This window comes from Coturnix japonica, chromosome Z, assembly GCF_001577835.2.
Source record: "Coturnix japonica isolate 7356 chromosome Z, Coturnix japonica 2.1, whole genome shotgun sequence".
Taxonomy (NCBI): domain Eukaryota; kingdom Metazoa; phylum Chordata; class Aves; order Galliformes; family Phasianidae; genus Coturnix; species Coturnix japonica.
In genome coordinates, this window is record NC_029547.1 from 7977029 (window position 1) to 7990611 (window position 13583).

The 13583-nt window shown below is 41.1% G+C and overlaps 1 protein-coding gene across 1 annotated transcript in view; it reads left to right on the top strand.

The window, feature by feature from the left end:
- Positions 1 to 13583, top strand: part of UNC13B (unc-13 homolog B) — a 199008-nt gene that overhangs the window by 70149 nt on the left and 115276 nt on the right.

The window sequence follows — 13583 nt, forward strand, 5'->3', positions numbered from 1 at the left end:
CATGTCAGAGGCCATTATGTCACGAAATCCCTCTGCTGCCACATCTGTAGCACAGCATCAAAATGGAATGGAACGCTGGTGGGAAGAGTCAACCTCTACTGCCCAACCACCACCATCTGCCTCTGACACTGGGGACTGGTGTCATAATAAGACAGGAGGCATTACTTTTGGAACAGCCCTTATAAAATATGTGACATAATTAATGTGTATAGGTAAAAAAAAGCTACTTGTTAAACTTTTTTTTAATTAGAACTTATACAAAAGAGCAACAAAATCATGAAAGAGCTGGGATATGTGACCTGTTTTTTGTAGAACTAACACATCAGGCTGGTCTGATGGCAGTGGCTGCAATTCGTAGTCAGGTCTCAAGGTGTTCATTGGAGATTTTTTGATGAAATTTAACTTTTTCTGTGCTTCATTGCCAGCTGTGCTGGGCAGAACGCTGCCAGCAGGCTGGGCTACAGGATTCATAATGAACATCTGAGAAAGAAGGCTGTTTCTCAAGGCAACTTGAGGATCGCTTGTTAGCTTAGTGGGAGTTATCTGTATTATTTGTCGTGTGAAAATGTTCTTTGGAAAGTTTTACATCAAATATTTTTATATATACTAACTGAAAGTGGGTGTATAATAACTCTTAGTATTTCCATCTCATGAAAGCAGCATGTAAAAATAAATAATCTTGGTTTGGGAAGTCAAAAGGAAAAGGTTGCGACATTTTCTTGAACAGTATAAACACTCTTGTTTTAGAAAATAGCAATTAATCCCTCAAAAGTTTTGTGTTGTTTTTATTAATAAATATCTTTTGCTTTTATCTATCTGTATGCTTACTGAAAGAGAACATATGGTGTGTTCGTGTTCTGTAGATGATAAACTATTGCCTACTACCCAAAGTGCAGAGCTAATGTAATACATTTAGAAAAACTAGTTTTTCACATTGATTTTTGTCTTGATTTGCTTTTGTAACAAATAATGTTACAGTATACATCTGTCAGAGGCAGAACAATTTCTGCATTGGATATTTTGCAAATTTTAGGTAAGGCAAGGTTTTTGTTTGGGAAAGTATTAGAAGTGCTGTAGAAGATATGGCTTTTCCCTTGGCTTATCTGGACTGTGAATTCTTTCCTGTCTAACAGTTACTGTGTTTAGTTTACTTCTGAGTGAGTTTAGATCAGAATGGTCAGTGTGGCATTGAAATTTAAGACTACCTATAGCATCCATGAAAAAAGAGAACTTTTCATTGTTTTGTTGATCATGCAGGCAACATATTTTAGTTCTGTGCCAGAGCAAAAAAAATGCACAAGTGTACTGGAAAGGATGGGAGATTCAGTCACACCTCTCCCTGGTTATCTTCTTGTCTGAGTGAGTACAGGATCCATGGGGCAGCTCAGCATCAGTCAAAAGTTTGTATTCCTGCTGAAGTTAAAGTAACACATGCTTTGAGGTTACTGTTAGCAGAAACTCTGCTTTAGTTATGACAGAAAAATGTCTCCATTCGCTTTGTGTTGACTGCTCCTAAACACTATTGATCTAAGCTTTCACTGAACCAGAAGTACTGAAGCATTCCAGCAGCTTGCTCAAGGCTTTAGCTGCCTTTACCATGCAAAGATTTTTCCTAACCTCTGCTATAGATTGTGCTTTCTCCATATAAATCCATTTTTCATGAGTAGGATAAGCAGTAAAGGAGCAGAACAGATTCCAGTCCTCTGCAATAGTGAAAAGCTGCTCCAGTGAGAGAACCAAACTGTATTTGCTCACCTTGTGTTTGGTAAAGGACTCTTTCAGCCTTTTCTTGTCATTTGTTTAGACCGTCTTTAATCAGCCCTTGTATTTTTTTCTTCCATTTTTCTTTCTGAAGGTAAATGTAGAAACCCAGCTGAGAGCCAGCTTTGTATGCATTATGGAACAAGGATGACTTTGTGGTCCAGGCTGTGATCCTGATATCCCAGTACATCACATACTGCTCTGGTGCTCTTTGTCACAGACTAACACTGCTGATGCATACTTAGCCTCTTACCCTTTCTAGAGCTGAGATCCCTCTTGAAGAAGGGCTTTGTCAGTTGTTCCCTAGCCTATATCTGTGTTGGACTTGATCTGTAAATAACATAAACATGAGAAGAAACTTCTTCATAGTTAGCATGACAGAACACTGGAACAGGCTGCCCAGGGAGGTTGTGGGGTCTCCTTCTATGGAGACATTCAAAACCCACCTGGATGCATTCCTATGTGACCTGGTGCAGGTGTTCATGCTCTAGCAGGGGGATTCTGTAAATAGCTTTGCACTTGTTCTTTCAGATTTTTTTTCCCTCTCAGTGCTGTTTATCCTTTTGTAATCTGTTATGCCTACAAATCCTTCAAGTTGTATATGAAAATATTGTGTAGTACTCAAGCTTGCAGGCTGTGTGCTGTCAGAGCCGGGGCGGACCTTGCTTCATGCATTGAGCTTGCCTGCCCCAAATGTAATTTTTCCAGTGTGTGTGAATCTATTTAGGAGTTTCACTCAAACCTCAGGGTATAAAACTTCCTCTTCTTTTCTGCTACCCCTAAGACTAGCTGACATTGTCACAGATGGAAGTTAAATGCGCTTGACACAACTCTATTGAAGGTGAAGCCAAATTCCCTGTTATCTCTCCTTTTTATGTTACAAAAGGTTTGTTCCATTCTGTAATTCCCAGAAAGGGAAAAAAGTCAGGCTAGCTCTTGCATAGTTATCTAGGTCCACCTCTTCCTATTTTTAAGGCATAAGTGCTTGCTGTGCCCTTTTCCAGTTTTTAAGTGCATCATCTGTTTTTCAATTTCTTAGCACTTAGTGATTTGACTGTCTTGCAGCACAGTACCTGAGGACTTATCAGGGCCATCTGACTCAGAAATAACAACCTGTTATGTTTTCATGTTTGTTTTCCTTTACTGCACACTCTTTCCTAACTTGCTAAACTTCTTCTTCTTTTGTATTAAAAAACAAACAAACACCCAACAGCATTTTAATTTTATTGACAGACTATGCTTGTTCCTGTTAGTGAAGGCCTGAAACAATTAAGGTGTCAAATGTTCTAGATGCCACCTGATGATGGCTTTCCCTTTCTTTAAGTAGCAGCCACGTTGTTTGGGTCATACTGTGTGTTCACTGCTGTTTAATTTCATACTTTGTCCTTTTGATTTTTTTTTCATCTGCATTCCTGTTCATCTGTGCAGGCTTCCTCAGGATGATACCTGTAGTTCAAGGTTGAAACCCCTGAAGAACTTGTGGTGTGTTTGAACTGATTTCTCAGTACACCTCCTTTCCTTCCCCTTCACTTGAGGTAACTTGTGATTCATGTCTGTTAACACTGTTTTGTTAACAGCTTCCTGACTACTTTCTCTTCACCATGTTCCAGCTACAGATGTACTGAGTTTAGGTTGCAGTTTAAATTACACAGCGTTTGTCATGTTTGCCTTGCTCCTTACCTTCCAATCTATCAGGAAAACTCACAGTTTTCTCAAATTTGTTTGCATCCTCAGCTCATTTCTGTGTCTGTCATTTCTCTTCAACCTAGAATTGCTGCTTTGCTAGTTGTCTTCTGCACTTCATGCATCGTCAGCTTATTTCTGCATCTTGTTTGAAAGTCAGTGGTACAAATGCAGACTATTCAGATAGGTATCAGGATTTTAAAGGTCCCTGCGATAATAGACTAATGTGTCAGGTGATTCTCTTGGTAATTAGAAAAGGTCTTGCCTCATTTATTTGATCACCATATTAACATTTTTCCATCTTCTGTCATTACCTAGATGCTTTCAAGAGAACTATCTCCCTGTTTTCTTCCAGAGGCTGCTTCAGACCTTAGTGTTTAAAGTGATGCCTCCAGCTCTTTTCTTTGTTTCTCTCCCTCAATGCTTGATGCTGTTTCGTATTAATACTTGTGGAGCTGCAGCTCTCAAGTATTGGATTCCTCAGACATGAGATAATGAAATTATTCTTATGGCTCTTAATTGTTAATGGTCTTGATGAAATTTGAAAAAAAAAAAACCACCAAACCACGCCATCAGTTTCCACATGGGATATGATTATAAATCTCCTGAGCAATTCAGCCTCCTACCTGGGAAAGGATTAATATTCATATGAATAATGTACATACATCCTACAGCACCATGAGTCAGAGAAATGTAGTATTTTAATTAGGACTTGACAGTTATAGAATAGCCCAGAAATTTGTAACTACTCTGATTAAAAAAGCTTCATGGCAGCAGGCATAGTTTTCTTATTTTCTGCTGTTTTGCTAGTTCTGTTACTGTGTTTCTGAACAGGAAACTTACTTATGCCAAAATCAAACCAGGATTTTCAGCTCTTGGAGGAATGACTCAGTAATTCTCACCTTCACACTTAGAACTTTGTCTACAAAGAAGGATTAGTTGATAGCTTTTCTGCTGCAGTCTGTGGGAGCTTCTTTTCCAGAAGAGCAACAAACACATGGCTATTGCATTTTCAACTTGCATCCCTTCTTAACTGAAATAGCCTTCAGCTACGGATGTGGCTGTTTGACTCTGAGTTCTGTATAATACATAAGAATTGGTGGGCTAGAGAAGAGGAAAAAGTCAGGCAAGCCATCAAATTACATCTCTTACCAATACTTTCAGCACTTAGAAGTATTACAAGAGGGTATGTAAGCAGGAATTTTATCCACTTTACACAGAGTTGGTTTATAGAGGGAAAAAAAAAAACTTGTGTTTTATTTTCCCATTTTATGTCAGGAGATTAAATGCATCAATTTACTTGTTTTTATTTCAAAACCGAAGTCATCAGAGCAGTGTTTCCCCTTTGGCTTTTCTTCCTACAGATGTGATTTTATACCAGTTATTTTGCTGTTGATATCCCCACATGTGAATCCAAGTCCTCTTAGCAGCAAAACTGCATGGTGCAGTAGCCCATATTGCTGATGCAGGATACACCTGCCTTGAGCAAGTCACCAGGAGATCTGGTAACCTCCCCTCTGCACCTCTTAGGAGCTATGCAGTCCATACAATAGTTTGCTTTCAATATTTTATTCCCCTTAAGCTTTGTTGCCAAGGTGTCTTTTTATCAGTCCCGTGAAGATGAGTAAGCTCTGCATTTTCAAAGCCTCCCACGCAGTGACAAAGAAGCAAACTGAAGCACCGTCTACTCTTCCAGAGAGTTACCAGAAACTTCTCTTTACACAAAGAAGCTTCACCTCCAGTTTGAGGTCTGCCTTCCTTTTTACCTGCGGTATTTATGAAGGTTATCTTTAGCTTTCAGCAGTATCAGCACTGCAGATTGTAGGTCGCAGCACTTAGGAGGTGGCTGTTACTGTACTGGAGAGGAGAGCAGCTTTGTGTTTGTAAGGTGTGAGTGCAAGGTCTGCTGGCTGCAGTGCACACTGATGTGAAGATGCTGTGCTTGCAGTGGCTTTCTACATATCTTATCTATAAAATGGCTTTCAGACTCCTCAGAGACTGCACAGCAGTAATTATTCAGAAAGTATTTAAATACAAAAATAGTGGCCACCTCTTAGCATCTCCCCGTGTTCTGATCTTCTTTCCATCTATTGCATCTCACTTTGCATACTTGTAGATCTTGTGGAATCTCCCAGAGCCCTTTGTTGGTTTATCCAAGGCGGTTTTACTGCAGGGTGGTTCCCTGCTGCTTGAACAACCTGTGTCTATTGGCTGCTTCCCTCTCAAGGAGGGTTTGACTGATATACTCTGCTCGAAGAATAAAAACATTCCTTCATCTTCTAGTGTCTTAAATAAGATGTCTGCACATCTGTATGGAGTAGAATGTATGTCTTCTTAGCATATCTAAGGTTCTCTGCAACCTACTATCATTTTCAACCTGCTTTACTTTCAGCATTATAGCAAACAGTTCTTTGTGTGCATGCACACAAAAATAGTGTTGTGCATTCATTAATGCTGCTGCTGTGATTTTGAGCAGATTTTTGATAACCTTATCACCAGTAGGAAAAATCAGAAGTCTTGCCCTTTTTAGAATAATTACACTAAAATTAAGATAAGACCACGGGAGCTAGAAGTCTGTTTAGTTGCCAACCAGGTCTTCTGTGAGCTTCTGCTAGCCTGTCAGTGCAGTAATGCTCCATTTGTATTCAGTTTTGCTAAAATACAGTTTTGATGTTGAAGGACTGTATTTGCCGGGACACAGTGACATATGTCTGCTTCAGTGAAAGTTGAGTTCCCACTTGCTGGCTAGAGGGGAAAAGAAAGTTACAGTCAGGAAGTTTTCTTAAAGCCATACCTGGTGTTTTCAGAGTGTGTAGGAATGCATAAGGAACATTCCTGGCATGCTATTTTACTTTTTAATGGAAAGCCTCCTGCAGACTTGCAAGACCCAAGGATATTCTCCATGAGAAGCAAAAAAAATCTGACTTGTTTCTTTTCCTAATCTGTGGTACCATGCAGGACTAAAGCTTTGCTTTTCTGGTTTTGTACTGTAAACTCCACACATCTACAAGTCCAAATAACTGTTAAGTCTTTAAATTGGAATCTATGTGCATTCTACTTCTATTCAAGAGATCATTCCATTGACTACCTTAGCAAGAAAAAGATGTTTGAGCAATATCTAGGATATATTTAGAAGCACTGGTTGCTCCACAGCAAGGTAGAAATTGCTTTGTGCACTGCACATTAAGCTTAAGTAATCAGATTTCCCTGAATGATACATTGCTGTCCTGTGACTTACAGGGTCATGCATGCAAATACTGGATACTGGCAATGCACAGATTTTAACCTAGGCTTTCCACATTTCAGAGCAATGCACTGAGTGCTAAGCTGTAGCTCTTGTATGGGTAGTGCTGCTTCCCTGGCTCTCCCTCCTCTGTTTAGACATCCTATACCTCAGAAATACACCCTTAGATGTTCATCAGAGTCCTGTGATGCAGGGCTTGATTCTGACCAGTGTTTTCTGAAGGTTCAACTCATCTTCCTTCCCCTCCTCTGTGATTGTACTACTGCTGAGCAGAGAGTAAGATGAGTGGCAGCAATGAGTTGGCAATGTGAATGACTGACATTATGCCTCATGCTGTACCTAGGTTTTCAATTAGACAGTGTGCCCAGAAACGCTGCCTTTTTGTGTCTGGCATCATTTTGCTCAATTTGATCGCATCCGTTTCTGTGTTAGTCTGAAACAAGAGACTTCTGAAGATGAGAAAAAGAAATTCTCTGTTGTGCAGCGAGCATCTCTGAACCAGGATGAACTACACATAAGTGTTTTTCCCCTGCCTGCTGCTGTCTAGTTTGCATTCAGATCTCCATCAGTACTTCTCCAAGCTGTTCACTGAGCAAGTGCTTTTCTTTCCCCAGAACTTGGTGCAGCGGCTGTCTGAAGCTTTTAGGAAAAATGGAACCCCAGTTTGTTTGGAGAGTGAGCTAAGTCCTCTTAACAGCATAGCAGTGCCTGAAGATTGAGTACTAAAAGTCTTAGAACTGAGACAGCCACTGCCTGCAAAACTCCCCACTTTACTCCTTGTTTTGGACATTTAATGCATTTCTGTCTAATGTGGAATGTGATGCAGGAGCTTGCAGCATCCTGGCCACGTTGACCTGCACTTGCATGTGCTGCTAAGCAGTGAAAGTGGAGATATTCATGTAGCACTGGAGGAAGTCAGTTCCTCCTGCTCAGAATAGGGGTGCAAAGAGAGAGGTGGGTGGGGGACTCCTACCTGCCACATATGCAACTATTAAAAATAGCATTGGCTGTTGGGAGAGCCAGACTTCACACTCTTATTTTTAAGGCTCTGTGTGGGAGGAGGGGATATTTCCCAATGTTGTGTATTTCTGAAACAGTCTGTACAAGAAATGCTGCACTGGAGAAATAGCAGTGGGCTTTGGCTTACAAAGCATAAGTCTTGGGGTAAAGATGAGCTCAACAGGACTGGCTGAGAACATCATTAAAGCAGCATGAGTTATTACTGCAATGTTAGCAAATGCTTTGAATGCATCGTAACTTCAAAGAAAAAGGCAGTAGATCAGGAAATGAGTTTAGTACGTAATGATTTTCTCTTTTCCTGTTGTTTTCCTTTCACTTTTGCTTTGCTCTCCAACTTTCCTGGTTATACAGCTTGCACAGATGTATGGCAGGGTGGTTGTGCATACTTTTGAGCTCGTTTTTGGAGTTGTGTAAGGATTACTGTAACAGAAATCCTCTAGCACTGAGCACCTGAATTTAAGTGAGATGAGTACTTTTTTTTTTTTATTCTTCTCCCTATTATAAAAACATCATCTGTAGGTCAAAATACCATATATATGCTTAATGCTATGCCTGAGGACAGCAGGACTCAAGTTGTGTCTGGTATTTAGTATGCAAATAGAGAAATAGTAACTTTTTTTGCCCCCTCACACTTCAATGCCAATGATTTGTTGAATTCAAGCCACACAAAGGTCTTGTGATATAGCAAATAAATGCTGTCTGTTGGAAGATAGCTCTTCTCCAGATAACATGCATCAGATTTCTAGACATCTGGACATCTTAGCATCCAAACAGGATTTTTAACCTGTGTCCTGGCCACCAACAAGTTGTCTACTCTCTGTTTATATTCAGAGTCCAAACAATTTTGTGACATCGTGGAGGACTGATAGATGAGTCCAATCTGGTTCAAGCTGTAAATTCATTTCCATTTCTGTGATGCTTAGTCATGGGCACTTTCAAAGAGGGCTTTATGATGGTTCCCCTTTGGTTTCATTTGAAACCTGTACGTGGTAAAGCTAAGACTGATTCTTCCTCTCATTGGATTCTGATAATAAAAGTAAATAGTTGCACCCTCTCCAGACAGTCCTGAGGCTGAGTTTGCAGTGTGTGTCTTGTGCTTAAAGGAGCTTGAGAACATCAAGATGCTGGCTACTTATTCTGCTGGGTGAATTTACTGAGTGCACTGACATCGTCATCATTTTTATGACACAAAATTAAAGATAATTTGGGTATAAAGCTGGGGAAAAAGTCCCAAACATAGTTTGATTTTCATCTGTATCTCAACCATGCACTAAGTGCTGGAAGGGCTGCAAGAAGCCTGAATGTTAATTTACTGGGGAGCTGCGGGTGCTGCATGTCCTGCTGAATGGGGTGCATTGTGCCTTTGGGTTGTAGGATGTAGTACAGGTGGGCAGCCCTGCTCTTCTATGGCATGTGGGAGCATCCTGGTGACGTAGGAGGAGTGTGGTTAAGCTCTGAGAAGCATTGGAGTCTCCACTGTTTGTATTTCTGTAGTGTTCATGAGATGTTGCTGTGCAAAAAAGACAGTAAACGATGAGGAGAGGCTGAGGGAGAGGGGACACTGGGGCAGTGCAGGGAGGGGAAGTGCTGAGGACTTGTGGGCTTGGGGCAAGCACTGCTTAGCGAGCAGAGCAGGCAGGGAGCAGGGAGCGGATGTTGCTGCCATGCGCTAATAGAGCAGAGGAGTAAATATTGGCGAGTTAACAGCTATTTAAGCTAAAGGTTAATGTTAGTGTAGGAACAGAAGGGTATAAGCTGGTTATGAACAAACCCAGGCTAGGACTCAGAAAGCAGTTCTTCTGATTGTTAATGAACAGCTTCCAAATGGGTTTCTTTGCCCTTTCTGTTCCTAATTAATCTAAAAATGGTTCTGTTTACGAAAGCTACTACATGACAATTGCCTGTGGGAGCAAAGAATGAGGATTCATCATCCAAGAAGCCTCTAAGTAGGCTGTGAGAAACGTCCACAGAACCTCAGCCTCCGTAACTATTTTTTGTAGCGCAGCCTCCCCATCTTCACGCTGCCCACCTGCCTTTGCTGTGCTGCCTTGCAGGACCCCGTGGGCTTCAGAGCATGACCAGCAGTGCGTGGGAGAAGTATTTGCAAAGTAGAGACTGTCACTGAAATAAAATTGTGAAAATCATGTTGCAGTCCCTCGTAGATGGTGACTTTTCCCTGTGTTTGTGCAGAGCGTATTACGGATGCTAGGCAGCGTGAGGGGTTTCTTCAAGAAAGCGCTTATTAGTGACTCATGCTTGGTAATGAACCTGTCAGAGATGTAATTTTGTTTTCTGACAAATGTTTAAGTAGTAACAGTTTCAGAAAATATGGTGTGGTGTATAAACAGTTTTGTCCTTAAGGAGATTTTTTAAATTTCCCATGGGATTTCAGTTGCTTATTTAAAGAATAAGTTGCAATTGAACCCCTACTCATTAAAAACCTTTAAATGATAATGCTGGAAGATTGTTATTTAGGGGGGCTTGAAAAGCAACAGAGAATAACGCATCTGTAATGTGTACCAAGGAGGAAATAATAGAGCTATCCACCTAGAAGGGAATTCAGATTTATCCTTGGCCTGATTCATCTCTTTAGTCCCACCTTGTCCTCTACTGTAAGTGAATTTTGCATATTCTCATGTGTGACAAAAAATACATCACTTTATGTAAAAGGCAGTTTTATTTTCACCACGCTTCCATCTGTTTTTTTTATTTTGGTTAGTGAGCCAATACTCACCTTGTCTTTTAAGATAACACACATTTTAGAGAAACTGTTGTTCAGAAACACGAAATGCTAAATTTTACTGCAAATTATTTAAACTTCTCTATTTTTATTCAGTGTATCTTGTTAGTACAGCAGCCTGAAATGCACGCGTGTGATTTTGTGATATCTCATAAGGGTTCTTAAAGGATCCAGATTTGTCTAAACAAATATCTGTAGATGTCTGGTGTATTCACTCTGAATTTTGTTATGCTTAATTTAAGGGACTTAATTTCAAGCAAGTACAGCGCCTTCATATTTGCATGACATGGATACGTTACTCATCCTAATTAAGCCTCTCTATTTTTAGCTTACAGTAGTAAGTAATAGCTAGTTAATAGATGATTATTACATGTCTTCTCCTGCCTTTGAATCCACTTCTCTTCAGGTTTGGCGAAGGGTGGCTTCAGTGATCTGAGGGTACTGAGCAGAGTCAGTTACAGGAGCGGTACCACAGCCTCCTTAGCTCAGTATTTGGATGATTGTCCTCCCATTGCAGCCTTGATAAAGGGATTAATTGGCCTCTGAGTTGTTTAACTTCAGTCTGCTATGCATGCAAGTTTTGGTTTGTGGTGCCATTATTTTCCCCTTTCAAAGGCTTTCTAGATCTAGATATTTTTACTTTTTGGCATTGAATTTCTTCCCTTCCCCATGTCTCTTTCTGATAATGGGAGCAGACTGGCTGGGCTTCTAGATCAGCATTCAGGCCCATTTTGCAGAGCTTGTCAAATGTCTTTACTGGAGATGTGGAAGCTGTGTCTGGGCTTATTAATAGCAGTGCGACTGCTGGAGTCAGCTTTGTCACATTTACAGTGTGACAGTGTCCCTTTCTCTTGTTCAGTTCACACGCTAACAGTGTCCTCAGAGTCTGACTGAGATATATATGTGGCTCATAACAAGTATTTATAGGGTATTTTGGTTCATTAATCAACTGCTGTCTTCTGCAGGGAATATAAGTGTACAAAATTATTCATACCTACAGAGAAAGTCATTACAGCAGTCATTAAGGTGAAGGTGTTGCAAAGATTCTTTCCATGCTTTCTGAAAATTGGTGCATTGGTAGCATACAGGGAGGAAAGTGCAGGTAAAGAAAGCAGTTTGGGTCAGCAGAGGTAGCTGGTTCTTGCTCTGAGTTATTAGCTGTTCTCCTGCCACACTGGTACAAGCCATGTAGTGGTGGCTTTAGAGAAGGGGTTTTCCCATTGCCTCTCCCAGTGATCCATTATTTCACTTCTGGTTTTATGACTTCAGATGCTGGAAGTGAACCGTTGTAACAGCAGCAGAAGTCCTAGAAGCCAGATTGCATAGAGTGTGATGTGCTCCAAACTTAAGCGCTCTGATAAATCTGGCTTTTGTTGTTTTGGAACGGTGTCTAAATGGTGAAGGTCTTGAACAGTCTCTGCCCTCATTCTTCACTTCCAATGGGGACATTTTCCCTTTACGGGAGTCTTGTGGAAACATCAGATGTCTAAATCAAATAATATGGTGAAGAGTGAAACAAATACTCCTTAATCCGCTGTGTGTAACAGTGTCAGGTAGGACAAAAAGCTGCAGTGTCTGAACCAAGTTGTAGTGGATCAGACAGCTGGGTTGCCACATACAACACCTGTGGGGAATAAAGCACCTTCGTCTCTTATCACCAGGGCTGTGGTCCCCGAGGGGTGACAGTGCTCAGCTGACACCAGGGTCTGCTCTGACACCGGGCACACAGATGCCTGTTAGCTGGTATGTGTGTTACCATGTGGTTTTCTACCCAAGACAAGAGGTTGAATGATATATAAGTAGGAAGCAATAAACGTTATATCTGGGTGGTATACTCGGAATGAGAGCATTTTCCTCTAAAACATCTCTGATCAACACTTGTTGAAAGCTTCTGGGAGGTTTGGTATCTTCCCTAGACAATCCATGCTTATCTGTGATTTAAAGCTTTTCCACATGTCTAACCTAGCTTTCCGCTTTTGCAAGATAAGCCTGCTGTTTCTCTGCATTTATGCTAGAAATATCTACCAGTTTACATCTCTCATGCTTCCTTCGACTGGTACACGCCTGAAGGCTGTTACATCTACTTGAGGTCTACATTTCAAATCATCTGCCACGTTTCCTTCCCAGGTTTCTTGATCAAAAAAAGCAATTACAGCTTTGAGAGTATAATTCCAGGTTTTTCCACCTCCAGCTCATCTCTGCTCAGATGCCTGTGCATTTTAGTGACGTTGATTATGTAATTAGGTGTGCAATTAAGACATTGATTGTAATTTTCCAATTTCATGAAATATCAAGCCCTTATGCTATGAATGCCATTAGGAAGGAGAGAGATGTAATTTGAAGGAGGAAGCAGCAGAGGGAGAGTTTTCTCTGCTATAAATGCTTCCTTGCTGTCTGTTGACCCGAGATACTCAAGCTTACTGATTTAAAAGCAAGTTTAATAGTTGTTCCTGGATTGGAGGCACTCAGCTGATAAGAACTTGGAGACAGCTGGGTTGTAGAGGGCAGTGTGAAAGATTTACTGTGAGTCCATCCTCTGCTTGTACTTTCTGGTTTAAAAAAAAAAGGTGAATGACAATTCAGCTCCAGAAGAGCTCCCATGCTTTTGGGTTGGGCAGCCCATGCCCAGGACCAGAGCTCTGAAGGCATTGACTTGTTTTCATGAGCACGCTTAGGAAAGGTGTTGGTATCTGTCATTGCTGAGGCACCCTGAGCTTGTCACCTGTTTGTTTCGCAGTCTGACTCTGAGGGCTGGCGTGGGCTGTGATGATGAGGTGGCACTGTCTCAGCAGCTTCTGGAAGGAGCGTGGTGCTTGGGAAATTAGGCTGGCATGGGCCCTGGGGTGGCTGGAACCTACTGGGTGAGGATTGAAATAGCGTTTTCTGTGGAGTGCTGGTTTTCAGAGCTGATAGTTTTCAGCTTTGTTTCCCAAAGCCGAGAATGTATATGCCAATGTGGGGACAAGAATGGAGTTGGTGGGTTCAGCCTGTGCACATAGAGGGTTGCTTCTGCTCTTCTCTGAGAAAAGGCTTTGTCTATTTTTTTCACTGACACAATAACAACAAAGAAACCAAATGAAGGATGTTTCTTCTTCTGAGCTTTTCACATTCACTACCTTCATGGACAATACCCCA